This window comes from Sciurus carolinensis (assembly GCF_902686445.1).
Source record: "Sciurus carolinensis chromosome 14 unlocalized genomic scaffold, mSciCar1.2 SUPER_4_x, whole genome shotgun sequence".
NCBI lineage: Eukaryota > Metazoa > Chordata > Mammalia > Rodentia > Sciuridae > Sciurus > Sciurus carolinensis.
The window spans coordinates 441,431-458,453 of NW_025920103.1; the positions used below are offsets into that span (position 1 = coordinate 441,431).

The 17,023-nt window shown below is 40.6% G+C and overlaps 1 long non-coding RNA gene across 1 annotated transcript; it reads right to left on the reverse strand.

Moving 5' to 3' along the window:
* Positions 1–12,759: 12,759 nt before the first annotated feature.
* LOC124973054 (uncharacterized) lies at positions 12,760–14,995 on the reverse strand. The gene is made up of 3 exons (XR_007106607.1): positions 14,815–14,995; positions 13,990–14,094; positions 12,760–12,960 (listed from the first exon to the last, which is right to left on the reverse strand). It is a non-coding gene; the product is annotated as an uncharacterized LOC124973054 (long non-coding RNA).
* Positions 14,996–17,023: the final 2,028 nt, after the last annotated feature.

A 17,023-nucleotide genomic window follows, 5' to 3' on the forward strand; every position in this document is an offset into this window, starting at 1 on the left:
CACACAGACTTTCTTATCCAGAAACATTTCCTTTTACCTTTTACTAAATATATTTCTATACCCAGAACCTTTTATTTATTTATTTATTTATTTATTTATTTATTTTTATCTGTTGACACCTTTTAGTTCACATTTTGAAACAACTCTTATGAAATTTCTGAATTTAGATAAATCACCCTATTTTAATAAGATTAAATATTTTGTTGTTTATAGTACCCTTAATTGAAACACAGTTGAAACTTTTGGGACCCTTTATATATAGAATTCCACTTGTTAGGACATAACTTTTAGTAACCTTGTTTTTAGTTTAGTGATGGCACAAAGCAAGTTTAAACCCTTTTATTTACCAACCTATGAAAACACCAATAATGTTTAAGTATGATACCCCATGGAATTTGAGGAGTTAAAAGTACTTGATGTTATTTAACAATTAGCATTTCAACTTTGTAAATTAACCAGACGTCTCTACAAACACATTTGAGTAATCCCATACATGTTAACTCCAATTTATTTATTTTATAAAAACCAAGATATCAGACAAGTGTCCTGAACAGGATCCGTTGCCTCTTTCCTGCTGAAGAAAAGTCCTAGAAGCAATTGATATTAGACATTGTTTAACATTAACATTTCATTAGTTTGACCACCTGGAGACTTGTAAGTTATTTTTAAAAATATTTTACTTTTATTAGTTTACCCAATTTAAATTGAACCCTTTTAAATCACGTGAATAAAAGTATTTGGATCCATTTTTAAATTTTAATTTTAAGAGCGCTCAGTTTTGATGCAGATAAGACATAACACCAGACAGTACGACATACAAATAACACAAAATCAAAGGCCTTGTAATTTATAGGTGAATGTTCATTGCAATGAAACAGCTGTTTAAAAACTTCAGTTGAATAAAAAATAGAACTGATCAAAAATAAAATCATTAACCTAGGTATGTAGGATCAAAATCATGAGCTCAAAAATACAGCATTAAAGAAAAAACAAAACAAGAATCCTGAAGAATAAGTTAGTTTTTTGTAGCGGCCCAGGAGTTAAAACGGACACTTTTTTTCTTCTTTTCTTCTTATCTTTAGGTTACCCCCCTTTTCTCCTTGAGACGCTGTAGTTACATTCCAATGTGGCAGGGGGAGGGAGGATCACCCAGGACTTTTTAACCCTTTTTTTTTTCCTGGTTGAGAAATCAGGTTAGGTTTGAATGCAGAAAATCACAAAACATTATTTTTTACTACTTTTAAGGAATGGAGCTGCTGAGCTCTCTGCCTAGGGGGACCCTCCCCTAAACTGATTTTTCTCTTTGTGCTCTGTTTGTGGTTTTATTTGTACTTTCTCCCTTTTTTTTTTTTCCACTGCGCCACTGCATATTTTTGTAAGCTCAACTCTTTTGAGTAACTCTTTTTTTTTTGTAACGCCTTTTTTTTGTCTTCTAGCTGCTGCCCTATGCCCTCCAATTCCCTTAATGCCTGTTGACTAATTGAACCAGCTTGAGAACACTTTGTTTCTTTACTAATTTTATTTAACTCCATCTCTGAGAGTCCCTCTTCGCTCTCATCCGAATCTGACTGAGCGCTAACAGAGCCCTTTTGTGACTCTTCTTTTACCTTTTCTAACACTTCCTCTCCCTGCGCAACTGCCTTTTGTAAAGCCTCCCGAGGGGAACGCAAACAAGTTCTGACTAATGACCAAACTGCTAACGTCCCTGGGAGCGTTACCGGACAGCGCTTTAAATCTTCCCCCGGGTGTTCCCACTGTGGGATAGTTAACAATCCTTCTTCCAGAAACCAAGGTGAAATCTCCTCTACCTGCTTTAAAAATGCCCAAGCAGTTTGTCTTTAAGGGAGTGCCGTTAGCTTTAAGAATTTCTTTCAAGGGACCTTCCATTCTATATCTAGCAACCTCGTTCCCCATTTTTTGAGGAAACTTTCACCTCTCGTTCCTAGGAACTTTATCACAATCACAATATTATCGTCTCTAGGAAACCTCCCTGTCCACTGACAGATCTGGGTGCACACTTTCACCGATCCGTTGCTCACCTCACTCACCTCTCCGCGGCACGTAAGATTCCCGGGGTTCAGCACCACTTGTCGCTCCCGCCAGCAAGAACGACCCGGAGACGTGATGGGTGGCAAACTTCCCTATTAACAGCTGATTCTTCTTTTTATTTCTTCCCTTTCTGGGAAGTTATTGTCACTTATATAGGTTATATCAACTAATTAGAATATTCACGATATGTGGGGAAAAGATAGACGTATATGGGTATAACTTGAAGCACCTAAGAATCACGCAAGAATCATGCAGAGGCCTTGACCAATTACTGAGACTTCCTCAAGGTGAAGTTAGTTGTATACGTGCAGAATAGCAGTTTTTCAACTGCACTGGCAGCTTGCCAGGCGCCATCTTGGCCAGGCTCCACCTAGGGCCAGGGGTCCGTACGCAACCCCGACAGCCTCTCCCAGGAGGCTACCTGGAGGTCTCCTCTCTGAGGCTGCTGCAGCTGCAGCCATAGCCACTGCTGCTGCTCCTGCTGCCATAGTTCTCCCACCTGTTGCCAACACTGATGTCTGCAGCTGCTGCTGACCCCCTGGCTGCTGCCACCAATTCCTGCTACTACCACTTCCACCACTGGTCAGAAATCTGCTGCCAGGGACACTCCAGGATTGGTTGCACATGGCCACACCCATTTTGAGACACCAGCCAGAGCCAGGGTTTTTTTGGGGTGCCAATAGTTTGCTGCTACTGCAATTTTGGGGCACACTGCCCCTGTCCGGGGACACCAGCCAGAACCTGGAGGTTCAGTGCCATGGTGCCCATAGGTGTGGCTGCAGCTGGGGTTAACAACAAGAAAAAATAAGGGAACAAAACACCACAAACAAACCAAGATGCCCTAATAAGAGAAACCACTGACAAAACACTAGAATAAATGTCCAAGAAGTTTAGAATGTCCATAGTCAATTTGATCTGCAAAGTAAAGGATGGTATACAGAGTTAAATCAAAGTGAAAGATCAATAAAGAGTAAAGGTTGTGAAAAAAACAAGCAGAAATCCTCAAAATGAGTTAATCAATCAATTATAAATTATAAATTTGTCAATTAAAAATTCAATGGAAAATATCACCCACAGTCTAGACCATTTGGAAGACAGAACTTCAGACAATGAAGACAAAATATTTAATGTTGAAAATAAAGTTGACCACACAGAGAAGATGGTGAAAATCCATGAACAGAACTTCCAAAAATTATGGGGTTAACATGAAATGATAAAATAAATTTTTCCTATCTAGGAGCATGTGAGGTTTTCCATCTTCTAAGATCTTCATTTTCTTTATTTTTTGGTGTTCTGTAGTTTTCATTGTAGAGATTTTTCACCTCTTTTGTCAGATTGATTCACAAGTATTTTACTTTTTGAGATGGTTATGAGCAGTGTAGTGTTATTTCTCTTTCAGTGGATTCATTACTGATGTATAAGGATGCATTTGAATTATGGGTATTGATTTTATATCCTGCTACTTTGCTGAATTCATTTATTAGTTCCAGAAGATTTTTGGTGGAAGTTTTTGGTTCTTCCAAATATAGAACCATATCATTGGCAAATTGAGTTCTTTTTTCCCTATTATACACTTAATTTCTTTCTTTCACGTCATAGATGCTTCTGAAGTCATGGAGGATACTTGGGTAATAGAGGCCAAACGGGTCACTAAAGAGACACTAAAACCTCCAAATTTGTCATTCAAATACACAACAATGGGTGTAGCACTTTGCCTTTGAACCTGAAATACTCCAACTTCGTGCCAAGGAACTTGCTTCCAATGATAAACTTTTCTCCACTTTCTGGCAAGTTCATGCTCCCTTGTTTGAACAGTAATGGTCTCAGAATATCTACCACTGGCATTTTAATTTCATTAGTCTCCTTTATTATATGCTAAAACATTTATTTCAGCCTATATCACTTATCCTTCATTCATTACATGACATCCCAGCCAGAACCAATCTACCTCTTCCTCATCTGACCAAGAAAGAGTAAGCCCCATGTCCTAAAGTTGAACCTGTTGAAAACTAAGTTGATGAGAAAACAAAGTTAATGAATGCTAAGCTACCTTTATTTTGCAATTTTGCATCCTGGTTTTCCCCTAACTCTGTTGAAACCTTAGCTTCCCTACACCAGTGTTCCAGAGAGGCAATTCCATTAGTGCAGTCATTGGTTCCCCAGGTGGGACAAATCTATTCAGTCATTTGTCTAACCTTGGGAACTTGCAGTGCTCTAAATGTGGTAGAGGATAGCCTTCAGAATGTGGGAACTTGGAACACAGGCCCAGATATTTTACATAATAGTTTCTCTCTGGAACAAGATCATGTCAATTCCCTAAGAAAAGTTCTCCTTCATCAGAATTTTTTTTCCTCCTTCCTGCGTGGAATTACACCTGGTACCTTATGTCTGACAAGTGTAATCCTGGTGATCTCCTACTTCTTTAGTGATAACTTTCCTATGTTTTGCTAGTTTCTCCTAGTGTTATTACTGTGGTTCCTGGACACCAGGGTGTGACCAATTCATATCCATGTAATACTGTCCTGGAAGGGTAATTTCAATACTATAATGTTGGTCGAGAAGATGGATGCATGAAATCCCTGCCTGGGAGAAGGGCTGTGAGCTTGTTTAATTAATATCCAACTCATATCCTGGGGCCAAGCTATGCACACACCATAGAGAAAATGTTCTTTCCTTCCTGAAATGTCATTATGCTTTTCAGGTCATAAAACTCACACAGTTCTTATGGGCTATGCAGGTCCTAAAAGTTATGCTAGGCATAGAGAATATTCAGGCTATAGAAACTACATTGGACATAGAGGTTAGTCAGTTAATAAAAGCTGTACAGGTCATCAAGATATGGAGGTCCAGAGGCTTCAGAACACAGAAAATATGCAAGTCATACAGGTTACTTAGGTAATAGGAGTTACGCAGATCATAGAGGATACCCAGGTCACAATGATGTTCAGGTCATAGAGCCTACCAAATCCTTAGGGGCTACTAAATCCATATTTTATGTAGGGCATAAGCTTATGGAGATTATAAAGGCTGTCAGGATTATGTAGGTCATAGATGCTTCATGGTTTATAAATGATATAGGGTCATAGAGGTTACTCATACTATAGAGATTATGCAGGCCATAAAAGCCTTCTCAATTTTTTGAGGCTGCTCAGGTCCTACAGTTTACACAATTCATAGGGGCTTCTCAACCCATAGAGGTTATTTACACTATTAATACTACCCAGGTCATATGGGTTACTCAGTTCATTTAGGCTACTTATACCAGAGAGGATATGCAGGACAGGAAGTCTATGGTAGGTCATGAAAAACATACATATTACAGATAATACTATACAGATCATAGAAATTTTGCAGGTTATAAAATCGTCTGAGATTATAATGACAATTCAGGTCTTAGAGACAATGCAGGTGCAGAGGGCTTCACAGATTATAGAGGTCCTGAATGCTATTGTGGTTACATTGGTGATAGAGGCTACACAGACAATAGTGGCTGCATAAATCAGAGGTTATGAGGGTTGTAGAAGCTACTTCGGTCAGAGAGTGAGCAGTAAAAGTCATAAAGTCTGCAGAGATCATAGAATCTATGAAGGTCAAAGAGGTATGCAATTCACAGAGGTTAACAGGACCTAGACACTACTCAGGCCAGGTACGCTACTGTGTATGTAAGATCTATGCAGGTCAAAGAGGCTACACAATTCATGGACCCTACGAAGTTCATAGTGCCTATTGAGGTCATTTATCTTTCTCAGCTCCTAAGATTATAGAGGTCATAGAGATTGTTTAGACCATAGGAGATACAGAGGTCATTAAGGCTATGAAAGTCATAGAAGCTATTCTGACTATAGAAACAGCACAGGGCATATGAGATTTATGATCATGCTATGACTCAGGTCATAGAAGTGGTACAAGTCAGAGAGTATATGCAGGTCAGAGACCCTGTGCAAATTATAGAGGTTATGCAGTTCATAATGCCTATACATATTATAGGGCATACTAAGGTCATTTAGACCACTAAGTCCATCGAGGCTATTCAGGTCTACTAGGCTACTCAGGATATAAAGACATGCAGGCAATAGAGGCTAGGCATGCTGCAGAGGATACCCAGATCATAGAGGTTATACCGTCCACAGAGGCTACTCATGCCATACAGGCTACACATGCCATAGTGATGATGCTGGTAATAGAGAATATTTACTTTATAAAGGATATTCATGTCACAGAGGCAAATCAGGACACAAACAATACACAAATCATATCAGTTACTAAGCTCATTTACACTTTTTAGTCCAAAGAACCTATGAAATTTATAGAATTTACAAAGAAATAGAGACTATTCAGGGCATAAATAATGCACACATCATAGAATGTACTCAGGTCATAGAGAACATGAAGGTCATACAGGTTAATTTGGTGCTAGACACTATTGAAAACTTAAGAGACTTTGCAGGCCATAGGGGTCATTTAGGTTATTCAGGTTATAGAAGCTACATAAATCTTAGGTGTCACTCAGGACACAGAGGTTTCACAGGTAATAAGGGCTGTGCAGATCATGGGGTCACCTTGGGTCATAGTGGTTCCTGAGATCATAGAAATTTTACAGGTCATTTAGGTTATTCAGGCCATAAAAGCAACACAAGTTTTACTGGCTGTGTACACCATACAGGCTATGCATGCCATGAATCATACACATGTCCTGGATACTATAGAGTTTGTAGATGCTACATTGACCATAGAGTTTATGCAGATGTTAGATGCTTCTAGGTAATAGAGGTTATATTGGCTGCAGATTGACTTAGTTCAAGCTGTATGATCAGTTTAGAGGTTTAAGTGAAAAATAGAGGTCTTACAGGTGATAAATTCTACACAATTTATAGGAATTATTCAGGACATGTAGGCTAAATAATTTATAAATGATTCAAAAGTCATGGAGAATACATAAGTCACAGATAGGTCACAGAAGTTACTAAGACCATAGAGAATACACTGGTAATTAAGGAAATCCAGGCCATAAAAAGGATGCCAGTCATAGAGGCTACACAGTTCAGAGATGTTGTGTTACTGAGAGAGACTACTCAGTTCCAAGATACTACTCAGGTATAGATAGAGTGTAAGCAGACAATAGAGATTATTTAGGTCATATGTATTACTCAGGTCTTCGGGGCTAATCAGGTCATAGAGGTTTCATAGGTCATGGAGGATACTTAGGTCAAAGAGTTATGCAGGTCATAGAGGCTATTCAAGCCATAGAGTGCATGTAGGTCATAAAGACTACTCAGGAGCTATAGTCTTTTTAGGTCACAAAGGCTGCAGGGATCATAGAGGTTTTACTGATCAAAAAGGCTACTTAGGTCATAAAGGTTGTGTCAAACACAAAAGCTTCTCAGGTCAAAGAAGATACCTGGGCCATAGAGGCTACAAGATCATAGAGGTTATGCAGGTTGAAGGGACTACAAAAATCATATGGATTAAAAGGCCATTATCCTACATTTAGGTTTCTCAGGCCATCGTGACTACACAGGTAATTGAGTGTATGCTGGTTAAAAGCTACTGTGTCACAAAACTTACACAGGTTATAGATGCTACTTAACTGTAAGAAGAGAGGTAGGTTACAGTGGCTACACAGTTTACAGAACCAACTCTGATCTTAAGGGTTATACAGTTCAAAGATGGTACTCAAACTATTTAGTCTACTCAAGGGCATAGAACCCACTTTGGTCATAGAGATATGAAAAGTCACAGAAGTTATAAAGATTATGAAGGCTACTATAGCCATACAGAGGGCTTAGTACATAAGGTTATTCAAGTCAAAGAGGCTACATACATACTTGAGGATAATAAGGCCATAGAGATTATGCAGTTTGTAGAGATTCTGCAGGCCATGGAGAATACTAAGGCCATAAAGACTACATAGTTCATAGAGTCTATGCAATTCATGGTGGCTATACAGGCCCTACACTTCAAAGGTCATAGTGGATACTGTTTTTCTAGAGAATACTGACGCCAAATAGGCTACACAGGTTATAAGAAATACACAGGTCATAGAAGCTGTGCAGACAATAGAATTAATTCATTCCATAGATTCTATGTAGGTCATAGAGATCACTATTTATAGGGTCTACTCAGGTCACAAAAGGAACATGGGCAACAGAAGAGATACTATTGAAGTGAAACTACACAGACCATAGTAGATATACTAGCCATAAAGATCTTCATAGTCAAAAAGAATATATAAGCCAAAGATGATACAGAGATCATATAATCTACTAATCCCATAGAGCTACAGAGGACATACAGGCTTTTTTGACAGAGTTTTATATTTAATAGAGGCAAGTCAGTTAATAGAGGCTAAGTTCATATAGGCCAATAAGGTCATATAGGCCAATAAATTCATAGAGACTTGCAGGTCATTTAGGTTACTCAAACAATAAAGTTTACATAGGTCATAAAGTCTACACTGTTCATAGGGGCTACTCAAGCACATAGGCTTTGTGGATCACAGAGGCTACTGAGGTCATAGAATACACTAAGGTCATTTAGTCTATTAAGACTATAGAAGCTAAGAAGTAATTTGAACTCCTCAGTCCATCTAGGATACAGAGGACATAGCACCTTCCATGGTCATAATAGGTGACACAGGATATAAAGTCTATGCAGGTCATAGAGAGTACTAAGGTCATAGAGGCCACACAGTTCCCAGAGAATACTCTGGGCATAAAATCTGAAAATTCATAGTCGATACTGAAGTAATTGAACTTTTAGACCACAAAGGCTATGAGATTCATAGAGGCTGTACAGGCCATAGAGGTTAATAAGGTCATAGATTAAAAGCAAGCTATATGGACTATTCATGTACTACATATTACTCAGGCTTAGATGCTATGAAAGTCACAATGGCTACACAGATCATAGAGGCTATGCAGGTCATTACAGATAGGCAGGTAATGTATGTTACAAAGATCATGAAGGCTACCCTGGTCATAGAGGGTACCTAGCCACTATGTCTAAGTAGTTCATAGAGGTCAAGGCCATGTAGGCTATTCAGGACATAGAAGCTATGGCCCTAGCTCTAAGGCCAAAGAGACCACACAGAACAAAGAGACTAAACAGGGCATAGAAGTACATATATCCTAGACATTGCACAGGTCGTAATGGCTATGCAAGCCATTTAAGACACATAGTTTATAGATGTTACACAGGTTATAGAGGTTACTTTGTCCATTGTGGAATTGGAGGTCTTGGAGAATATGTATGCAATAAGGACTTTGCTAAACTTGTGCCATAGATACGCCAGGAATCACAGATGCTATGCCAGTCATACAAGCTATTCCATCCAAAGGTGATATAGGTAATGATAGCTGCCCAGGGCATAAAGGCTGTGTGGGTCATGGAAGAAATACAGGTCCTAGATTTTATACTGGTTGTAGATGCTACACAGTCCATACAAGTTTTAGAGGCATGAGATAATAGTGGTTATACTGGTCATAGGGTCTACTCAGCACATAGAGGGTACACAGACATAAGATTCTTCTCAGCCCATATGTGCTACATAATTCATAGGAGCAATTCATGCCAGATAAATTACTTAAGTCATAGAATATTTGAAAACCATGGAAGACATTCAGTTCATACATGTTATGCAGAAAATATAGGCTACTAACACCAGACAAACTATTCCAGAAATAGAAGTTGTGCATGCCATATATACTATGCAGGTCATAGAAGTTAAAGCTACTCAGTTACAAAAGGTTACTCAGATCATGGGGGCTATTCAAGCCAAGGAGGCCTTCTAGGTCATAGAGGCTACTCAGGTCATACAAGCTACATAGGCCACAGAGGGTTCTCAGGACGTAGAAGCTACATAGGCCATAGATACTTTAAAATGTCCTAGAGAGTTAATGCTGGTGACAGAGCCTACTCAGTCTACTCAGGTCACAGAGGCTACCCAGGCATAAATGCTACTCAAGCCATATTTATACAGGTCACAAGGGCTACTCAGGTCATAGACCCTATAGAGGTCATGGAAGATAGTCTGGTCATAATAGCTATTTTCATCATAGAGGCTACACAACTCATACAGGCTACAGAGGTGTAAAAGATTTCTTAATCCATTGAAGATATGCAGAATATTTGGGATACTCAGTTAATAGAGTGTAGGCTGGTAATATGGGTAATTCAGGACACAGATATAGAAAGGTCTAGAATCTGCACGGGTCATAGAGTCCATTCAGGACATAGAGCCTACTTCATCCTTTGAGGGTATGCAGATAACAGGTTTTAATTAGTTGAGTTAGACAACTCAGTACATAAGAATATACACTTTATACAGGTTACTGAGGACACAGAAACTGTGCAGGCTAACAGAATGTATGGAAAAAAATGTGATCAAGTTTATTAAGTTGATTTAAATTACACAGGTAATAGAGGCAAGGTCAGCTAAAGTGTCTTCTTAGATACAGAAGTTACACAGTTCAAAGCAGTTCCTGAGATCATGGAGAATAAAGAGGTCATTTAGGCTACTCAATTCATAAAGACAACACAGATCCTGGAACTATACAGGACACAGAGGCTATGCAGGTCATAGGGTCTATGTAGGTCATAGATGATATTTCAATTATGGAGCCTACACTGACCATATTGACTTTGGAAATCATAGATGTTACACCAGTGATAGGGGCTTCACTAGTAATGGAAGCTATCATGCCTTTTTATAGTGTGAGTGCCCAGGCCCTTGTAAGATCACCATTACAAGAATTCCTAGTTCTGTGCCCACTTCTTTTCTACTGTCTGCAGTAGTAGTTCTGGAAATCCTACACTACAGTGAACCATTGTTTCTCTAGGCTTTGAAAAGCCAATCTAGCAACACAGTAGTACATCTCCTGGGTTCTTATGGAGTGTTAACTCCTATGGCACGAGATATGTCATCTGCACCAGCTTTCCCTTATCCAGCCTGATGCTCCATGCCTTGATCCAGCACCCCTGGAATCCAGCCTATATGTCCTCGCTCAGCTCCTGCTTTGAGTATCAGCTAGAATCTGCATGCATATGGACCATTTCTTCCCTTAGCAAGTCAAATGATGTTGTATGTTGACCTTGTTTTTTTTCAAAAGGCAATGAGGGGAGATGGAAGTGCTTATTATCTTGCAAAATAGAACTTTCGGTATCATCAGTGTGATGTGAGGAGAAAAGACCACTTCTGGGGTTCAGAAGATCCAGGTCACTCTTAAAATTCAGTAATTTTGAGTGTGTCAAACAAAATGTCCCTATCCTGCTTCCTTTCACAGTGATCATGTATTTTCAGCATGCTCCATAAAGAACATCTGAACTCCAACCCTCCCAATCTTGAGTCTTTGAGTTTTTCCTCAGCAGTGTAAACTACACAGTTTCAACTCTAAAACTTGCGGTCATTTCATTTTCTCATACAACCCACCTCTAACCTGTCAATAATTCCATTTCTCTTCATCTTTGAAATATATTCAGAGTCTAGCCTCTCTCGCAATGGCCTCCACCATAGTCAGGGTCACCCTTCACCTCTCACCTGGGCTACTGGAATACCCCCTCATCACTTTCCCCTCCTCTGCCCCCTTGTGGTCTATGGCATGCTCCCAACACAGAAGCCAGGGTCACCCTACTACCATGCAAACCAGTACACATCACTCTCAAAACATTACAAAGCCTTCCCATATCACTCAGGGTCAAAGCCCCTGATGAGTCATGTATTTCTCAACACCATCTGAACCTGTTATTTCTCTCACCTCATGTCATGCAGTTTCCCATCAACTCACTCTGCTTGAGGACTCTGTGCTGGTCCTAATACATGTGTGCACAGTGTGACCTCAAGAACTCTGTACTGGGTATTCCTTCTGCATACAATTCTGTGCCCCAGTCTTTCCATATGCTTTCTCCCTTATCTCCTTTAGATCTGGACTAAAATTTAATCATCTTGATGGGGCTCTTCCTGATCCCCATCTGCTATAGTTTGGATCTGGTTTGGGTCATCCGAAAGACCTTGTGTTAAAGACTTGGTGCTCAGCTGGTGCTCATTGGAGGTGGCAGAACTTTGAAGCAGTGGGCCCTGTAGAAAGTCTTTGTCATGGAGAAGTGCATCCTAGCCAGTAGATGAAATTTGGCCACAGTGCTGCCACAGTACACATTCCCTTGCCACAGGTCCAAAAATAGTGGTCTAACTAGTCATGGAAAGAGACCTCCAAAACTGTCAGCCAAAATGAACCTTTCCTCTTTTTAAGTGGACCACCTCAGGTGTTCAGTTATAATATCTAACGTAAAGCTGACCAACGTGCTATCTGAAATTCTGACCCATTTTTACCACACATTCCCTGAGCCTTCTTTATTTCTTTTACAAAGTACTTATCTTCAAATTTTATGTTTCCTTTTTCTATATAAAAACTCTAGGAAGAGAAACTTTCTTTCAGCTTTAATCAATGCTTTACCTTTATTTGGCACTAAATATCCATTTATTGAATGAGTGTTTTCTTAAGTATATGTACTGAAAATATAGGAAGGACTGTCAATATAAATTGATTGTGTGAATAATTCTGGAGTTTTGTTTTACCAAGAGGTATGCAAAAGCAGTAAAAACAAAAGTCAGTTACATGAATTAATAATCACTGTCAAAGACAGAGATTTTATTTGTTCTGTTTTTTTCTTAAAGAATCATGTTATGGGAAGTAAATGAACTCAGACATGTTTCCTTACTTAAAATTATTTACATATTGGGTAATTATGCTAAATGTAGCATGGATATCATTTGAGAACATAGGCAAAATAAACTAACTAAAAAAATCACTTCTCTTTAATCATACTGTATTCTTTTTTTAGTGCATGAAAGATGCCTTTCTATTCCTAAGTCAAAGAAAATGTCCCACACCAGTATCTCAACATAATGGTGTTATCCTGTAAGGAAAAAAAAAAGCTCATATGTAATTCTAAACCAAATAAATTTCATGAGTGGGTTTCATTTATGGCCTCTACAAATATGAATGATCATTTGGAAAGTTTTTTAAAATTGGCTGTGATCATGCACTGAATTAAGTCATGACTGTTTAAAGAATTATTAAATACTATGATACAGCTAACTTGAAGAACAGTCTTAAATTATAATTAATAAGCCAGAATTTAGGTACAGACTGGCTGGGTTCTAATGTAGATTCCTCCATTAATGGCTGTTTGATAATTAATAAAAAAAAAAACCCTAATCTTCAGAGACAATAACCCCAACCTCAGAGTTAAAAGAATCCAGTGAATTGACATATGCAAATAATACAGAACACTAGTTGGCACGTTGGGTTCGTATTCAATAATTCAAAAAATTTGGAATTAAAAATACTTAGAAAATAATTGTAGTTTTACCAAATCTGTAGACTGTTTTTCTTACTAATAGTCCCTAAACAATGGAGTCTGAAAACAGTTTACATAGCATTTATATTTGGTATTATAAGTAATCTAGAGATGATTTTAAATATATTGAAGAATGTAGATAGTTTATATGTAAATTACATGTAATTTTATATAAGACTTCAGAATATTGATATTCTGAAGGGGAGGGGAGGGTTTCTTGAACCAATCTCCCAGAAATACCAAAGACAACTGTGCTCACTAACTCTTCCCTGAGGACCATCAACTCCATGGGATTACACACACACACTTAATGTTTGGTCCTTTGACTTTGACTCTGTAAGTGCTGCTGGCAATCAAAGAAACTTTTAGTTCACATTATCCAATGCTGCAAACTGACCTGCTAATTAATTTTCTGTAGCTTTTTTGTTGAGATAAAACCCACATGCATAGAAATACACAAATTATATATGTATAGCTTTATGAATTTTTGCGAGATGAACACAACCATGAAATCACCACCAAAAACAAAGACAGGACCGTTCAGCAACCCAGCGTTCCTTCATGATAACCCCAGTCACAACTTACTGAAGTAGCTGGTCTCCTGTCTTTTCCACAGAGATTAATTGTGCTGGCGTGCTGCTTTTAGACTCATGTATTGTTCTTCTGTTGTCTGGATTCTTTCATTCAACTCTAAGTTTGTGGAATTAATTGGCGTTATTCAGTTGGCTTTTCCTCATGCCTAAGAATCAGGTGTTCTAATCGTTCACAAATTTCCACTCATTTTCCTGTCAAAGGACTATGAGATATTTCCCATTTTGGACCACATGTTCACATGATTCAACCTGGAGCCCCCCAGCACTGGGCGAGGCTTTCAGATTCCTGCGCCCTGCCCCATAAAAATAGATCTGCAAAATGCAGAGCTTTTGCTTTGGCAGCCCGGCCAGGCCAGCAGCTGCACCTGCCCAGGCTGAGGGGACCCAGCAAGCACTGGCGCAGGCGGTGGAGGAGGGGCTCACAGATGGAACCGCTGGCTGGGGTGTGGGGGGTGTGTGGAGGGGATTCCCAGATGGATCCCCGCTGGTCGGGCACAGTGTAGGAGCGGAGGGGGCTCGCAGATAGCACTCCGCTGGCCCGGCACAGTGTAGGGATGGGCGGGTAGCTCCTAGGAGCGCACACCCTGTGAGGAACAAGGTCCAAGGTCCTCCGCCTTCCGCACCAGGGGGAGGATAGCTCAGCCTGGCGAGCAGCGCAGCACTTGTCCCCTAAGGGGACACTTTAAAACGACCCCATCATGGGAAAGCCCACAACACTTTTGACCCTTTAGCGACGACCCTCCAAAAAAGCCTCTCGAAAGTCCCCATGCCAGGCATCATCCACGACCTAGAAAAGCAAGCTGAAAATGCCCAGTACCTGTAGGCCCATTCCCTGGGGCGTGGCGGGGACGTTGAAGTGCCTGCATCCCTGGGACCTCCGTAGCGATTCACCCTGGACCTGCCGCACCAGCGTGCTCGCAGGCGTCCCCACATGGGCAGGAGGGCTGGATCTCCTCCCCGCAGGCGCCTCGGGCGCTAAAGCAGAACTCAGTGGTTTGGAGTTCAGGACAGAGCAAGTTTACGGTGGGCGGAGCCACGCGGGGGCGTGCCCAACCCTCCGCAGCCTTACGCGCATGCCCAGCTCTCAGGCTGTGCTGGCGCAGGGGCTGGCCACCGCCTGATCACTCCGCGAACCCGGGAGCTGTTGGGGCATTGGCGTCGGACGGGTTCACAGCTGGAGGAGACCCAGTGCCTGGACCACGTCCCAGCCCGCCCTCTGCCTTCGTGTCAGTCTGCCGCCTTGCTCCCGGGAAAGGCTGAGGGGCTAACGCCGCCGCCCTTGGGTAAGGTCGCCGCCATTCGGTAAGGCCGCCGCCGCTCTCCCATAAAGACGTCCTCGGTAATGCCGCCTCCCTCGAGTCAGGCCGCCCTGGGGTAAGGCCTCCACCCTGTGCGGGGACTTGGTTGGTGTGTCCTGGGGCTGCGGGAGTACTTTTGGAGACCGACCCCAGGAGACTGGGCCTGGAGATCGGGGATCCTAGACAGGGAGGCCTATGGGGTTGGGCATTGCTGGACCGGACGTCAGGGACTCCGGGTCCTTGGCCTGTCCTGCGCCTGGGTCTGGGCTGGGGACAGAAAGGCCAGGGACCTGACAAAGGCCAGTCTTCACGTTCTTGGCCCGTCCTGCGGCCGGGGTCCGGAGTGGGGACCAGAGAGGCCAACGCTGACATGGCAGACCCCTGCGCCCCAGCCTTTTCAGATCCTCCAGTGACTCTCATTTTGGTTTTGTTTTGTTTTTAATATGTTTTTAACTGTCCATGCACCTTTGTTTTATTAACTAATTTATGTGCAGTGTTGAGAATCCAACCCATGGTCTCACGTATGCTAGGCAAGTGCTCTACCCCTGAGCCACCACCCAGCCCTACTCTGCTGGTTTTGAAGGAAAAGAATCCAAACTACCTAGGACTCTGGATGCCTGGGGTTGGTAAGGGATTCAGAACATTGAGAGCAGGCACTGACGTTTTCTTCCTTTTTCTAGCTGTGTGAGTGTGTGTACTCCTGTTGGTGGTCAGTGCTGTGCTTTTCCTATTCCTTGGGATGCTTTAAACACCAGCTTAGGGAGGACCCAGGAGTAGAACTCCGAATTTTCCTTTCAGTTATTACTTGTTTTTGTATTTCCTGTCTTTATTTTTGAGAACTTATAACTATGTTTTGAACAAATTAGAAGAATTTGGGGTAGGGAGAATACATTTTTAAAAATAGATTTTTTTCAAAGTACTGTTTGCTTTTTAAGAAAAATGAGCTTCCAAAAAAGGAATCAACTGCCCTCTCCCCTGTCCCCTGATATTTCCTTTATTACTGGGTAACCAGACTTCAAGTGTTTTCGTCATTCAGGGTTTTTTTTTTTTTTCATGTATAGTATATATTTTTCATATATAGCATATTCTTTTATTGGCCAACAATACACCACAAATATCTCTCACTTTTATTAACATGCCTCATTCTTTTTAAAAGCTGCAGAACTGTGAAGTTATTTTTTTTATTGCTGAGCTTGGATCACAAATTTTCTATTATCAGTTTCTTTTAAAAGGCCAGTATTTTGAAATATAACATGGTGAACTTTCAGAATGTCCAAGGCCAGATGTGAGACTTTTATATGAAACAGGCTGAGTAATCTGTTTACACAAAGTTTAATGGTCAGTTTTCATGTGGCAGGATTACTTCATAAAGAAGGTTACTAAAGAGTTTACATTTTTTTCAAGTACATTTTTTCTAGTTTACCATATGGTCAGATGAAAAATTTAATTCCTTGAATATAACGTGAATGATTTTGAAATAAAGGTAAAGCAGAAAACCAGTGGTGGCATGGGAGAAGCACCAGGTTTAAATATTTTGAAAAGCAAGCCATAGAGAGTTAACCCAGAAGTGGAAGGATGTTACTATACTGCTTACTATTAAGACAGGAACCAAATTCCTGTTGCATTCTGTATTTTGTGTGCAGAGAGCTGGAGGCTTGTTGGTTTAATTGCTACATTGTGCTTTTTAAAGATGTACTTATGTGTTCATCTTGGTGCTAGTTTCCTGAA